Source organism: Paramormyrops kingsleyae, chromosome 7, assembly GCF_048594095.1.
Source record: "Paramormyrops kingsleyae isolate MSU_618 chromosome 7, PKINGS_0.4, whole genome shotgun sequence".
In the NCBI taxonomy this organism is placed as follows: Eukaryota; Metazoa; Chordata; class Actinopteri; order Osteoglossiformes; family Mormyridae; genus Paramormyrops; species Paramormyrops kingsleyae.
The window spans coordinates 18,697,883-18,715,275 of record NC_132803.1 but is presented as its reverse complement, the minus strand read 5'-3'; the positions used below and the strand labels follow the sequence as shown (position 1 = coordinate 18,715,275).

At 39.7% G+C, this 17,393-nt stretch overlaps 1 long non-coding RNA gene across 1 annotated transcript; it reads right to left on the bottom strand.

The window, feature by feature from the left end:
• Positions 1-4,952: 4,952 nt before the first annotated feature.
• LOC140592113 (uncharacterized) lies at positions 4,953-13,586 on the bottom strand. Its single transcript, XR_011992387.1, has 3 exons — positions 13,502-13,586; positions 5,630-5,792; positions 4,953-5,086 (listed from the first exon to the last, which is right to left on the bottom strand). It is a non-coding gene; the product is annotated as an uncharacterized lncRNA (long non-coding RNA).
• Between the last annotated feature and the right edge of the window lie 3,807 nt (positions 13,587-17,393).

Sequence of the window (17,393 nt, the reverse complement as noted above, 5' to 3'; positions counted from 1 at the left end):
TTTCTTCCACATTTAAGGGTTCTGCTTTGTTAGTCTTCCTAGCTAGTTGTTGTATGCTTGCAATGATATTTATGTCGTCCATTTTGAGAACGATGTTATTAGTTCTAAAAAATTGTCCTGCATTGTAACCTTGGTTTTCAGCACTTGGACTGATTTAACCTCAGGGTCTCCTATACAGACAATTCAGGAGTTCCTTGACTTTCAACTACTTCTCTCTCCCATAGGAACCTGGATCCTGTAACCCAGTGTGAATTAATTAGCTCTGCTACTTGAAGACCCCTTGAGGCATGATCTGCAAGGTTCTCATCAGTGTTAAAATAATACCACCAACCTGGGTCAGAGATTTCCCAAACAGTCCAAAAGTACTCTTCATCTACACTCAGTTCTAACTACCTCCGTAATATGTCACTGATAACAGCAGATATCACTGCCACAGTTAACTCTAATCTTGGTATAGTGACAATTTTGGTAGGTGCAACTCCTGCTTTGCCCATAATCATTGCACAGTGCACTTTTTCTTCATTCACTAACCTGATGTATGAGCAGTGCCATATCAATTGACTGCTAGCATTCGAAAAGTGATGCAGTTTGACTCTCTGGACTTTTCCAAAATTTTCAGGTATGAAACATCTTTAAATCTGAAGCTGCTCAAACTGAATTGGCTGCTGACTAAGCTAGGGCTTTTATGGACACATCTACAGCCTCAGTGCAGGCTGTACAACATGCTTTTAAGCAAAAAAGGGACAGAGAAGCAGGCACATACCGCCACCATCACTGCTCCTGCCCATCGTGCTAAGAGAAAAACATCATTGCCAATTGGAGGCACATTGGAAGCAAACTCCCTAAAGCTGGGTCTTTAGCTTGGTCCAGCTCTTCCGTGACATAATGGTTTCACTTTGATGTTACCTAGTCCAGGAGTTTGACCAGCATCTTCTGATTCTCTTCGTAGTCATTTCATACCTGAAGGCCCTTGATATGAGGCATAGTATTGCTACATGCCTGCAGGAAATTACTGAATTCCCTTAGCCTAACATATTCCTTTGCACCAATCTTTGGCCACCAGCTAAGCTTCTCCCTGAATGCATGCTGTACAACAAAAGAGTGATTGCATAACAATGCAGACAATGTAAAAGGTTAGACACTTTTCAAAATTGTGTCGCTCCACGCAGCCTCGTGTGTGTAAAGTAGAGGAGGTCGAACTGCCTGAAGTCACAGTACTGTACACGGAGCGTGCTGCATGGGCAACAGATAAAATCACGTGTACTGTGGCTATCTCTGCTTTACACACTGCCCTGCAAGGTGGAATTGGTTGTTGACACAGGGTCTTCTGTTTCCATTCTGCCCCATAGCATCAATGTATGCCAATTCAACCACATTCCATTTACACAACCCAAGGTCAAGCTTGTGACTTACTCAACATCACCCATCCCATCCCTGTCCTTGGATGCTTGCCCATGACAGTGTCACTAAAAATTGTGGGCAATGGACCCCACTGTTGAGGAGGGACCTGATGGCAGCACTGCAGGTGTGCAAGTCGCACAACACTTTCTGGACTATTGCCCCCTGATGTTTCCTCCCTTCCTCCTACATCAGTATTAGAATGTGTTTCTATGCCTGCCCCTGTTTTTGGCTACTTAAAGAACTTTGTCCATAACGTGAAGATTGATGATGTCGGCGAACCAGTACATTAGAAACTTTGTCGTCTGCCATTTTCCGTCAGAAACACAATCTCAGAGGAACTCAACCACTTGCTAACAGCTTGCATAATTGAGCACATTGATGCTTCATCATGGGTGTCCCTGATTGTCATCACATAAAAAGTCAGGCTAAATTTATATGTGTGTTGATTTGCGCATGCCCATTAGGGCGGTCATTGTAGATGGATGAACTCCTGTCTAGACTTAAAGGTGCCACTGTTTTTTTTATTGATCTGACCAAGGTCTATTACCAAGTACCTCTCCATGAATACAGTCACGACCTTACAATATTCATCACCCATGACAGCTTGTACCATTTCTGCCAGGTACTGTATGGATTGGCTTCGGCACCAGCCACGTTTCAGAAAATGATGAGCATTGTCCTCGCTGGTGTGTCAGGGGCAGACAACTATTTGGGTGACATCCTAGTCCATGGCCAGGACATACCTGCTCATGACAATGCCCTTGAAGCTGTCTTATATTGCCTTAAGTCTGCTGGTCCACAGCTTAATGAACAGAAGTGCTGTTTCCGCCAGCCCAGTCTCCCTTTCCTAGGACATATTGTCTCAGCTGATGGTCTTCTTCCAGGCCTAGACTGTACACAGGCCATTGCTGATGCTCCTGCACCAAATGACGCTCCTACTCTACATTCCTTCCTTGGATTGCTCTCATGGTACTCTTAGTTTCTGCAAAATCATGTTACCATGGTGGAACCTATGCGCAAATATTTAAGACTGACTGACAGTGCTTTCCAGTGAACGGACGATGCACAGGCTGGCTTTGAAGCAGTGAAGAAACTGCTAATGGATTAGCAGGCCTTAGTGCTATTTGACCCCACACTGCACACCATAGTGTCCACGGACGCATCAGATTATGGGCTGGTTGCCATATTGTCATAGGTGGGCCCAGACAAGGTTGAACAGACGGTGGCATCTGCATCCTGAACTCTGTCTGCTGCTGAACATAAATATGCCACAGTGGAAGTTCTAGCTTGTGTGTGGGCCATAGAAAGGTGGCATACTTACCAGTGGGGCCGCTATTTCACCCTAGGAACAGACCATAAGGCACTGACAACCCTGCTGACTACAAAGGGTATAGGGTGTGCTGGTCTACTTGTGTCAAGATGGTCTGATCGTCTTGCGCCCTTCAATAATGACATCATCTACTGTCCAGGGGCAGAAATTTCCCCAGCTGACTGCATGTCTTGCTTAATTACCTGCTGCCCCATTGGCCGATGGCATCATTGGCCCAGCACAGGCTGAGGATAGCAACACTTAGTTTGTTGCACTCCTCCATACTGCTTGCACATCCTTGTCTGTTGCTGATATTGACTCTGCTTGCACAACTTGCCCTGAATTTACAAAACTCCAAGCATAGATTACATGCGGCTGGCCTCTTTCACGCCAAGATCTTGATCCTGAACTGTTGCCATTTTACAGGCTCCGCCTGGAACTCTGAGAGACAATTTCATTTTTCGTGGCTCTTGGCTGATCGTGGCCTTTGCCCTCCGCTCCCCCGATTTCCATTGTACATGAGTCTCATCAGGGAGCAACGGGTCCATGATCTTTAATGATGCTCAAGTGCTTAGTGTCATCCACTCCTGCCATTGGTACTTTTGGTATTTTGTTTATCTCCACCAGATGGGGCATCGCAGAAGGTTGCCGTGGACATTGTGGGACCATTCGGTACGGCTGCTTCATGGATTAGTATAGCAAATGGCCAGAGGTTGCCTTTACTTAGACTATTTCTCCAGTCCTGTGACTGCATTCCTGTCATCTGTGTTCAGCCGACACGACAACCCCCTGTGACAGATAATGATGCCCAGTTCACAGCTGCATCCTTGGCTGCCTTCCTTGAGGAAAGACAATGAGCCATAAATGCTCCTCCCTCTACTACCCGGCTGCCAACAGGGCTGAAGAAAGATTAAACAGGGTGCTCAAGCAGACCATATAGTTGGCCATTCAGGAACACCGGCACAGAAGCAAGCTGTGACTGATTTTCTGCATGTCTATTGCACAACACCCCACGCGACAACTGGTATTTCACCTTTTGAGCTGCTCCATGGTCGACAAATGTGCATGAAGCTGACAATGTTGCCACCTACTTCTACATCCCGCTGACAAACACAGACACCTGACACAGAGTTAGCCAATGCCAGCACAAAATAAAGGTGTATTCGTGCCAAACAGGGTGCCCGTTCTTGCTTCCAAAAAGGGGACAAAGTGAGAGTGAGAAACCCGCTGCATGTCCCTAATGGATACAGGAAGTTCAGTGTTCTTCTAACGATAAATGAGAAGACTGGAGAAGGCACATACAAATTGAGTGATGGTAAAACCTGGAATACACCCCACCTTACCACATTCCACCACACCTTAGCCATACCCATGCTCACCAAGAAGGAAACTAAGCTAACTGATCTCACTCACATGCTCAGGCCCAGGCGAGATACTTGACAGCATTGCTTGCTGAAGGATTATGTCACATGACTTTTACAGGCAATTACACCATAGATAGTGTCACACTGTTATTCACTTGCCTGGTACTTAAGCAACTTACAGCTTGTATTGATGTATATGGCTTGTACTTTAAGTTAACTGTTAATGTACTATTTCAGCCATAGTGGTTAATTTGTTCTGTTATGTCTTGTAGGTTATCTCAGCTCAAGTGATTTTCCATTGCCTAAACCAATAATAATCTGTTGTGATTTCTCAGACTGAATAAGCAAATGTCAGCTGTATTGGTAGTGGAGGAACAGGTGGTAACAATGTTGGGTTATATAACTATTATATACATACACCTTCTGTTATGTAGGATACATGCTTATTTTCTCTAGAAAAAGGGAAAATGTTGTGTTCAGTGCATTAACGCAGTAGTATTATCGAACTACAGGATATGTGTATGCCATGGAGTGAATGTGAGAGGGATGTTTGGGTTGACTGCATCCGGGTTAAAGCTGCCATATTCTGAGTTACCCTACTCCTGAATAAAGTTGCAGCTCTACCTCAGTCTCGTGCCATCATTCAGCCTTACGAATATAACAAGCTACTGACTCATGTAGTGTCTGCACCGAAGACTCTTCGTTCTTTGAAATGTGCCCTTTCTGAGATCCAATGCAATGACTGATTGAAGGGGAGTCTGACACTTCACTGCGAGCAGGGCTGCATCTCGCAATATTGTCCTTCTCAGTGTACATCCTGAGCTTGGCTTCAATGACCTCCAGATCCCTTTGATTTTCAAGCTTTTTCAGTTGTCGACGCTGTGGATCAATGACTGCCTCCATTTCAGTCTCAGCCTTCTTTGCAGCCAGTTGCGCAGCTGTGTCTGCTCTCTTAGCTGAGATACTTGGTGACTCTGAGGGTTGGTTGGTGGAGTGGCTGCATCCAGTGGCTCTGGAAAGTGGGGAACCATATACAGATCTGGCACAGTCCCTGTCGAGCAGTATGCGTAGTTTTGCTTTTTCCGCCTCAGCATCAAACTCTTGCGTTTGCTACTTTTTGTTGCAAAGAACCAATCTGATTAACTAATTCACCACACTGAGATAAGGATTAATTATGACATGTGTAACCTTCCATAAATAAATTTTCCATAAATTCCATAAACAAAATAAGTTAAAGGCATGTGAACTGCGACAATTAACAACAGACACCTTGCTTTAGTTTGTGCACAACACTATACAAGCTATACAACCCTAAAATATTTTATTCAACATAAGTAAAAACAACTGTATTAACACTTTGTGGTTTATAAATATCAATAACTTATAAAACAATGTCTTAGAATAACAATTACCATTCATGATGTTTTTTTTCTAAATCACACTATACTACAATCCTGAGCACTATTATACTGGTACTTTGCAACAATTCCATTCTTCATAAACTTATTGTGTACTATCCATCAAAACCAGAGGTTCCACCGTTGCAGAATCTCACCAGGAGATGACTCAGGGCTGCACGCTGAAACCGTAGCCCACAAGGAAAGGCCACAGCATGATGAGTTGAAGGGCCACGTTTTCACTTGAACTTCAGTGGTCACACTTCATACTGATCACAAGTATTTATTCTTCCGTTATTGTATCTTGGAACACCATGAAAACTGAAAGACGAAAGTAAAAGTAAACAAGTGTATCTCTCAAATAAACTCAAAATACATACTGTAATGACAAAAAATATACACATTTTATAACCGTAAGCACACAGTACGCTAGAACACAATCAGTGATATGTAATAAACATTTGCGGAAACCTTGCATCGCTATACTTACTTTCATTTCTTTAATAATGAAAGTTATAACAGTATACAATAAAAAAATCATATTTTATTTACCGTGTGCACCTCTTTATTAGACCGTCTGTAGAATACCGTGGCTTTCTCCTGCAACTCTCTTCAGTTTTCACAAAACTTCCCGCTCGTAAACCAAGCGCATATCACGTGACTCACAGCGTCAGCTACGGTAAGTGGTATTATTGCAAAGCAGAAGCATTTAGGAACAATATTATCTCAGCCACGAAGTGACAGACCACATAAAGTAGCATAGCAGGGTTGCAGAATGCTGAGGCACATAGAGCATAAAAATTGCCAACACACTGTTGACTCAATAACTGCAGTTGCAAACTTTCTCTGGCATTATCTGTCATTATGCTTAGTGGGTTGCCATGTTGGCTGAGCACAGAGGACAAAACTGTGTGCCGGGAGCCTCATGGAATGGGCTTCCATGGCTGAGCAGCTGCATGCAAGCAGCATGTCACCAAGAGCAATGCAAAGTGTCGGATGGAGTGGTGTAAAGCACGCCACCACAGGACTCTGGAACAGTGTAAACGTGTTCAGTGGATTGACGAACCAGGCTTCTCTGTCTGGCAATCTAATGGATGAGTCTGGGTTTGGTGGATGCCCGGAGAACATTACCTGTCTGACTGCATTGTTCCAACTGTAAAGTTTGGCGGAGGAGGGATGGGGTTGTTTTTCAGGGGGTGGTCTAGACCCCTTAGTTCTAGTGAAGGCTTCAGCATACCAAGACATTTTGAACAATTCTATGCTTCCAACTTTGTAGGAACAAGTAGGGGAAGGCCCCTTTCTGTTTTAGCATGACGTGCCCCAGTGCATAAAGCAAGGCCCATGAAGACATGGTTGGCTGAGAAGAACTTGACTGGCCCACACAGAGCCCTGACCTCAACCCCAATTAATACCTTTGGGATGAACTACAATGGAGATTGTGAACCTGGCTTTCACGTCCAATATCAATGCCTGACCTCACAAATGCTCTTCTGGATGAATGGGCAAAAATTCCCAGTGACACACTCCGTAAACTTGTGGAAAGCCTTATCAGAAGAGTGGCAAAGTATCAACTCCATGTTGATGCTTATGGATTTAGAATGGGATGTCATAAAAGTTCTTGTAGGTGTAATGGCCAGCTGCTTTTGTCCATATAGTCTATGTTAAAAACAAAATCTTTTGGCTGAGTGTACTAAACCAGGTACTGTACTAGAGCTTCTGGAGACAGAGAACAGAAGAAGCTCTTTAATCCCTTTTAGAAATAGAAACATATTTAAACAAAGCTTCTTTGGCTTAATATAAATTTAGCATCCATGAATATCTGAACCAGAGTGCAACATTCTGACCATAGTGTGGATCTAGTCTAATGGTTCTATTATTTTATAACAATCAGTAAAAAGTTTTCATTCCATACCGTTATATCTACAGGATTAGGGTGGCACAATTCTGGGGATTTTCAAAGTTGAAAACCTTCCTTGGGAATTAACAGGAATACAGAAGAATTAATGGGAAAAACTGGAAATTTGCTAAATTGCAGGTTAGCCTATGACAGGGAAAAACATCTAGCAGCTTAATCTTGGATAAAACATCAAGATTTAATGCAAATTCAGTTTCAATTTCTGCCCAGCACCGTGCATTCCTCTATCACATGCATTGATATACTACTATAGCAGTACTACTGAAGCCACAATACTGCATTTAAGCCCTAGACTATATCCAGTAAAGTAAGTTTTAATGATATTACTGGGTTAAATATATTTGATCTATGGCATTAAACTTTAACTAGCAAATACTAAATCAAAATATGTTTACATAGTAGGTAACTAGCAAGTAAATCAAACATGCTAAATGTAAGCTAGTTAACACCGTTTCATTGACGGTTTAACCTTTGGGACTTGATTGCCGCACAATGGGTTAATTGCAGAGTTTAAAAACACTATAACTCATGAACCCTTTGATGCACAGAAATCATACATGTACTGTCAGAATCGTAAGATGTCGAACTTGATGGCAATAATAGTGATTTCATTGTGTAACCAAGTGCTTATGAGTAACTATGTGTGTGTAAAAACACCCAAAAATAAGCATCTGCATCCAAACGCACTGCTTATAAATCACATTCTATGTTGCATTATTCATACAGTTACAGTACAGACAAAACACCTGCTCTAGCCTATAAATAACAACAACACACAGCATTCTATTTATTAGGAAGCAGAGGTGGAAAATTCAGATCCTAAAAGTATGGTCCTCTATGACTTTTGACTTATTATGCGCAATTGGTTGGTCGAAACAAAATTTTTGTCTGGATTTGTACTTTTTGGACCTGAACTTTCCACATATGTTAGGAAGTCATTTTTTTTGCAGTATTTATTCACAAAGGTTTGCATATACATCTTCAATGTCAAGCTGAATATTTCCAAAATTCCCATGAAAAGTTTTCAGAAATTTACTGGAACCTTTCTGCCCCTTTGTAACCCTATACAGGATACATTTAGGGATGACAGTAAATGTATAATGTGGTGCTGGGCAAGGTCATGGATCGGATAAGTGGATCTTCTCAAGTTGTTTCCCGAGAAACACCTATCCAAAAATTAAAGTCCATGGGAAAAAACTGAATTGTCATTTGACCCATATGAGGTTTCTTCCTTGCTGAAAGTTGTTTCTTCATGACTGTTAATGTTCAAATCCACAGTGTGCACATTGTCAAATGGCTAGTTGGAAGAACACAAGGACAAAGCTCTTCCATGGGCCTCCAGATCTCCAGTGCTGAACCTCATAAAAACACTTGGAGGATGCCTAGGACTCACTGGAGTGGCACTTACTGCGGCCATTACGACTTCCATCACACTGGCATTAGCTGGCAGATTGAGCCGGACTACAAAAGGGCAAACACCAGTGCTCTTTTGAGTGTACATCACCACATCATAGGCAAAAGCCTAGTGAACAATATTTAAGTGACATTTTCATTTTTCCAATCTATGTGTATCTGTAGTACCTGTACCATTTCACACGCATTCATTAGCACAGAGAGGGGAAACTATATGACTTATTAGGCGATTTCTCAGTTAAGAGAGATTAAGCCGTGTTTGGCCTTCAGCTGTGTATCTACTGCAGTAGGTGCAGTTTGGGGAAGTAATGGGTTTTTAAATGAGAAGATGTCTTGTTAGACAAAGAGGTACTAATAGAGTTTATAACGTGCTTTTTAAATACATATTATTAGACATTAGACATATGTTTAACTAAACCAGTTCTAAATCTTCAAAATATCATTATATCACTATATTGTACCCTAATATTAATATCCTTTTCTTGTTAAGAAATAAATTTTACAAATATAGCAATATGATGTAGAAACATCTTCCTTTAATCACCAAATAAACTGATATTTCCTTCAGTTATACATGGCATTTTAAGTGAAAGCTTTTATCAAAACTGTCATGTTGATTAACCTCTAAAAAAATGTGTTTGTCAAACTCATAAACCAAAAGTCACTTTTGCATTTTGTCACATTTGGCATCTTTGTGTAATGATGAAGTTTAAAATGTAGAAAATTACTTAAATTTTTACTTCCCCTGCTGCATAGTCACTTATTTTTGTATCTTTTAGAAGAAGTGAGTGATGAGAACGAAGGTGCCGTTTTAGTTTTAGGTCCTGAACTGGTGGTTTCTATGGGGATTATCTGTCTCACTCTTATATTTGTACCATGAAATTGTCAGTATGGAGTGCTTTGTTTATTACTTAAGACTTCTCTCTTCAAGAGATAATTCATATGTTCTTCTTTTATAATTTTTTTGCCACTATTTTACTCACTAAGACACCGTTTTATCACCTAAAACTTTTCCTTAAATGAATGTTGAGGGGAGGAATGGAACCTTAGTAGCCTTGAAAATGAATGAGTGCTTGTTTTTTCTTTCAAAAGTCACACAAAAAAGACATCCATGGCAGGACAATTAGCATCAGTGAACATATTACAACAACATTTACATTAAACTATTACACGCAGTGACATCTCGATAGTAAAACGTTATATATTTTAACAGGACGTTTCCTTTTATTCCCACGGTATTCCATTCTAGTTCACATGTCCATGCTAAGCAATACCTTTACAAACCGGCAGATCATAAGTCTTTGCTTCTGTTTGTTTTGCTATTGACCCATTGCACTGATTTTACAGATAGAGATGCTGAATTCACACACCACTCCCTAACACACTGAAAATGGCCCCAAAATCGGCTTGCTGGATTTTCAAGAAGCATGTTGACAGCCATTTTCAAATGTACTTGGGTGACTGAAAACAAAACAGGTCTTGACCCTGGATCAGATTCCAGAGAGGTGGTGGGTGAGGGCAAGGGGGATGTTTTAGTTCCTCAGAGATCCCAAGGTTGCTCTCTGCACTCTCCTTAAGGAACTGACCTCCTTTGTCGAGGGACTTTCTACATGCCTTCATAGCAGAAGAGAATCTAAGGACCCGTTCCTACATGTCCTCAGGTGAGTATGACCTGCACTGAACTGGATTCCACCTCCAGGTTGAGGTCCTATTGAATCTGAGTACAGATTAATGGACTACGATATATGCTTAAAACTACACAATATATGATTTGTTAACATTACAATTTTAGAAAAAACAATGGCTTTTCAATTAAACTTAAACACATGCTCCTCTGTACTGTCTCTCTTTCACCACTAAGGAAATTATGACTAAACCTAGGAGCCCCTCCAGATAACTGACCTATGGCTGTAGCCCTGCTAATTTATTAACAGATCTTTTCATGTTTCACTTCATATATCGACATAAACAGAGATAAACAGAGATTTCGGCTATAACCGAAAAAACTGACTTTTACTCATAGCCTACAATACTGGTGCCAAACCCAGTGAAAGTCTAGCTGAAACCAGCAGAAAACTAGTTTTAGGACAGTTAAATTGTGCTGTAGTGTTTGCCATAAGATTTAGAGGGACAGGTTCTAGTACACTACTAGGTGTAGTGACTGTAAATATTTTATATGACAATGACAACATTGGAGGACATTGCACAACTACTCGGCTATTCATATAATTTTCAGGATTCAGTTATTAGCCTACTTGGTTTTCCCATTCCAAACTGTTTCTGACAACTATGACTCTACTTCCAGTGATTCAAATGTAAAGTAGGCTATATGAAGCAAAATTAACACTCAAGACAAACTGTTTAATCATTTGTTCGGTAATGTTTAAAAATACCTCAGTCCAAACAATCAAATAGTAGTCCAATTTTTACTACTGTAAAAATATCTGAAGTAAGCGTGCAATGAAAATGTGTATTATTCATATTCTATCACGATTAAGTTTAAAGGTCTCGGTAAATCATAGCAACACGTTAAAATAACTGCAATAACCGCGAATTATTTAAGTTCGCCTTCTAAAGAAAAACCAAGTGTGTTTTTTGGAAAAGACTGAAAGAAACGACAGTAAATCTGAGATAACGACCCCGTTACAACTAATTTGAACCACAACTTGCTTACAACTTTCATTTTGACATTATTTAAAATTGCACACACACACAAGTTTGTAATTATATTTTTGTGAGGACACTCAATTCATTTCTATGGGGAAAACTGTAATCACAACATGACAACCTTAACCCCTACCCAGCCCTAACCTTAACCATAAGTAACCAAACAAAATAGAAGCCTTTGGGCATTTTTAGTTTTTTGATTGCATCCTTAGATCTTTGTGGGGACCTGAAAATGCCCCTCACAAGGTTAAAATAACGTTTATTATTAATTTAACCGAGGTAATCCGTTTAAACTAGCATTTTTTTCGGATCACTATTACTAAAGTAATTCATACTGGGATCTTTAGACCGATGTCTACATCTGAATACATGAAATTATTTCTCTAATACTCAAACAGGTGTCCGTTTACTTTTGATTTAGTACTGAAAAGACGAACGTTTTAAGAAGAAAGGTTCGTCACTTTCAAGCAATATAGAGGTGGGCAGATAGCCTCAAGGGCAGCGATGTCATTTGACATCGTATTATACGCTGTTCAACAAGCAAGCCGTACTAATTTTGACAACCATTCATTTGCTCGCGTAGCTAAATGCATCGTATAGAGTAATACGTATTTATTTATATTTATATTATATAGTCCTACATAAGATCTAAATCGAAATACTGTTTTTTTCTTCTAAAATGCGCAATATTTATTGCCCGTCGAGCAACAGCGCATACAGACTTAAACTCCAACAAGAGATTTTGGTTGCAACGCACGGACCCAAATCTACAGTAATCTCGCATAGACTATGATAGACGTGTAGTTTTGCTGAATACAAAAAACAACAACCAAAATAATAATAACAATAACAACAATACGACCTATTATTATTATTGTTGTTGTTTTACTGTCGTTTAAAACTTGTTTCGCAGGTGCGTCCAGCTGTGTAACATCTGCATACTTCTTATAGCCTACCTGTACAGAAAAACTAATAGAAAAATCCTAAAAAGTGTAATCCGCAATTTGCCGTATGTATTGGAATTTCTACCGAAGATGTAATATTTACAGAAAAACTGAACATACATAATGGCTGATACAACACAAATGAAATTAGTATAAGCCCGCTATAGGGATACCAACTGATAATTTATATATAGGCTATATATTAATTCAATGATACACATTAAAGTCGAATATCACTGTAAATATTCTAGTTAGTAATAGTATAATGAAGAATACTCATTGAATTGTCATACAATAGTTTTCGGCAATTTAATACCAAGCAGTAACCTCTCTATGGCTTTAAGCGTGTATGTCTTGATTGTGATAAATATATAGGCTACTGATATCCATCCATCCATCCATCTAACCGCTGGATAGGATCGTATTTTCAAATTGTTCGGCAGCTAAATTCAAGTTATGCATATTCGTTAATTGCATATATTACATATCAAGCACATGCTGTGGGTAACGAATAAAATGTTCATCCTTGCATTTCCCTTTTAGATGTATTTATCGCAAATGTTTAGAAATATCGAGTTCTCTCGTTACCACAGAAAAAAAGCTAAAAAAAAAAAAAAAAAACACATAATAAAGGTAGAGTATAGAGGAACAGGTCTTTCACACAGAGTTTTGAACATTTAGTATTCCAGTAAGGAAAGCTTAAAATAAAAGCTAAGACTTGATAAACTAAATTGTGTATTATGTTATATTACACTGCCGTTACTTTTATGTTTCGTGTCATATTATTTGAAATATTCTAAAATGTTAACGACGAAAAATGAAATAAAAGTTCAATTTATAGCTTTCCCATTGCCAAACAGCATTAACGTTTAATATGGCTTCCATATGGCCTATTTGGAGAGAATAACTGTAAATGTATCGACGATACAGCTGTTTATGTGCCAACTTCGGGAAAAGTAATAGTTTCAAAGTTTACTTTAAATATGTCTGCTAAATGTTACAATACTCTTTTAATTAGGTCTAGCCTATTTAATTCCCTTTTTTATGTCGTATTAAGCTGAAAATGATAAACTTTATTAGAAAGATCGTACCTTGTTAACAGCTTCCACAGTCCTGTTGCGAGCTCTTCGGGAATTATCCTTAAATTCAGTGGAAATCTTCACGTCTTCTTATTGATATCTACGTTTGACTGTTGCCCGTTGCAGGTGGCCACTTCTGTAAATAGTGAACCATTATTATGGTAGCCTACTGCCTCACTCCAAACCAAGAAGCTGATAATTTATTTTAAATTCCTCAAGCCCTTATATTATTAAATAGGGAATAGGAAAAAGATGCATTCATGAAATCTGCCAACTCTCTATCCCGAATTGTTGACAAAGGTCACGGTTAAAAGCGGGATTAGGAAGGCTGAGAGCGTTGTAATGATACTTTACAAAAATCTCAATAACAAAATGAATCATTGTAATTGCAAATTTTTCTCTAATGTGTATAATTAGAAAATTACATTTAATTAATATAAACCTGATTAGCATGCAAGCCTTCTTCGTTTATTCCCAATGACTATTAATCAAAACATTCTAATAGATGGAAAAGTATTTCTTGTTGAATAATCATTTCTAGCATACCCTGACTTGGAATTTGTAGACATGCATGCAAGTTATCATGATAGCCTACCTAACCAAAGGAGGAAAATCTGCTCGTTCCTTTTAAAAAGCATATTTGCAATGGGATATTTCCGAGGTCAATACCTCCACCTAGTGGATGAGTGATAGAACGTTTTAGTCAGAACGTTAACTATTGTTGTCTACTGACCTCTCGTGGATTATTGCTGCTGCTGCATGCAATTATCAGAATCGGAATACTTTTGTCCCGGAGGAAATTGCTTGTAGTTGCAGACTGCATAATATACAGATACACAAAGCACAGAATAGAAATACACAATGCCACGTACAAAACTTCTACATAAAAATGAATTAAAATAAATAAGGGTAAACATATAACATATTAATATAATTAAGTTGGTGAATATGCAAATTAGTAGAGTACTATGGTGATAAACACAAATTGGGTATTTTAAAATATTTTAAGATTCTTCAGCTCAGTTAGTATGTGTTAAATGACAATTAATTTGGACAATAAAACAACGCAAACTTCAACACCATGATATTGTGACAATCCACCCATCTTCATACTACTTCTCATAGCCAGGGTTGATTGGGGAGTGCGCAATACAGAGCAGAAGGCACAAAGCACCATAACAGTCTGAACTGGATGCCAGTCCATTGCAGGGCACCTGCACAGTAGTTTTCCTGACCACAAGTTTTTAAACTGTCGGAAGAATCCAGAATACCCAGAGAAGGTATTCTGCTGGTGAAGAATGCAGTTTAGCTGTCACTCCAGAATATGGAGCAAGTGCTTCACTTGAGATGCAATGACTGTGTATAATTTTCATTTTCATACTCACTGCTCATGCCCAATGCATCTCATACGGATTCATGGGCATCCTGGGAGATCTTACTCCATAAAATATGGATTTATTGGCTTCCAATTTTATTGCCATCTACTGTATTTTCCAACAAATAATGAAATCTGACCCATTTTTTTAAACAACATCCTGAAAAACAATGTGTTGTTCGTATCTTTTCATTTTAAAAATGCATATTCTGAGTGATGGTTCTGAGGCTAGGGATCTGTGCCAGCAATCAGAAGGTCGCTGGTTCAAACCCTGTGAAGGCCAGCAGTGATCCTACTCTGTTGGGCCCTTGAGCAAGGCCCTTCACCTGTAACTGCATGGGTATGACCTCACCTACATCCAGCCCCATTAGGAGGTCCTCCAGCTTACAGGGGGAAGACTTGGAGGTTGGTGGCAGGATTGGCACTCTAGCCACCAGAAAAAAAGTGTGGTGCTGAGGTATCACCCATTGCATGGCTGCACGTAGGTTCTTGTCCCTGAGGTGGTGCAATGGGCTGTAATCAGTGCGCATCCCCTTACCTTGTAACATGAGGTGTTTGTGTACCGCAACCAGATCAGAATTACCTTCTCAATATTATTCTAAACCCATGAGAGGTACCACTATTTACATCTGCATTCATTTGATTCAGAACTGGTTTTCTGATTTGCCTTGCATCTCAAGCCAATAGAAAAACATCATGGAGTGATGTGTGCCATCATACATGGTTGCCCCAAGTTGAAGCTTTTCCTTCCTTCAGACTTACATACCAATACGGGCAGATCGGGGGGGCAGTGGCCCCATGACAATATCCATGGCCTCCCCTGTGACCCGCCTAAATATGTATGCTACTTCGTTCTGAAACAAATGCATTATTATTATTACAACTATTATTAATTACATTTGTATATGTAAAATTTGTGTGCTGCACACAGGCAAAACACAAACATAAGCACATTTTCTTGACAGACTCATAATGTATGAGTGCCGGGTGGTCAAGTCGCTTCATTTGGTGACAGAAAAAAATAATCAAGCTTGTGGAAGCAAGACAATCTAAACAAGAAATCAAAGTAAAAATGTGACTGCAAAGCATTGCATAAAAAACTTATAGGTTTTCAAAATTGTCTTTTGCTTGTTAATGCTGGCAATCCAATGGAGTAAGCAATACATGGAGGGCATTAAGGTCAAATGCCTCTGCCCCCCCCCACACACACACAACAGGACAAATGCCCCGTCTGGCCCTCCAGTTGAAACGGTCTACAACTGCTACTGCATGCCATTTTAGCCATTTTGTCTTGTGAAATACCAACAATTTCAGCAGGTTTTGTAGCTTAACCTCATGTCAAATGCATGTAAACCATCAGCCCTTTTTCAGACATTGAAATCTGCTCTTCTAGCCACATTAGAGATTACTGGGCCTGTCCAACAATCTGTCATCACCACAAACATGATTAGACGTTTGGAAGTTCAGGAACTGCTCCTTATTTTTTTCCCCCTAAATCAAATGCAAAACAATTCAGTTAGAGCAGAACTGAGCAGAGCCATATCATCTGGTGCTTAATCATGAGAAAAAAGCCAAGTAAGTGTGTGCATATATGTACACACACACACACACACACACACACACTTCCTTACCTTATTTCTGCTGATTAAGTACTAAGACATTCAGATAGGAACAAATCCATGGGAAAAGAGATACATTTCTTCTTTCTTCTAGATAATATTGCCCTGCTCACACTGAAACAGGATTACGGATCCCAGCATTTATAGTACAAAAAGGCCCCTCAGCTGACATTAATGGCATGCTCTCCTGTTTCATTAATTTCCCAGGTATGAACAAGTAGCCCATCTGTCTCTTTGCAATAAGGGCATAATGTCTCCTTACAATACAACTAAGGTGGAAAATTAACCACTTCCAAGGTCTCAATGTGAACCTTTTCACCTATTTCATATACGGTCATCAAAAGTAAGCTGTATGCGGAGTTTGTAATACAACTGTTAATTCCACGGGACGCCGTATTTTTTTACATTTGTCAGATGCCATTGTCCACGTGTGTGGGGAACTTGCGGATGGGTTTGCTGCAGCTTCCATGCTTCCCTCACTCAGTCTAAAGGCATGCAGTCAGGGTAACTGGTATCTCTAAGTTGCTCGAAATGTATGATTATGTATGTGCCCTGTGAAGGACTGGCACTCTCACCAGGGCGCTCCTCATAGCCTGGGATAAAACTGAGGCTGCCCAGGAGAAGCAGCAAGAATGGATGGGTGTCAATGTTATACTGAATTGTAGGACAATACTGGAATTCCCAGAGGAAACCCACACATGCACAGAACACAGAGCCTGGGGTGGGAACTGAACCCACAACCCTGGCAGTGAAAGACCATTTCCCTAAAAACATTTTTAAAGTGTTAAATGGAGGAAAAACAAACACATTTTCTTTCATTTTAAATAAACAGAATAGTTCTCATGCTTAGTTTGGTAAAAAGGTTCTCATGTACATAACATAGCAAAAACCACAAAATATGTCAAACATC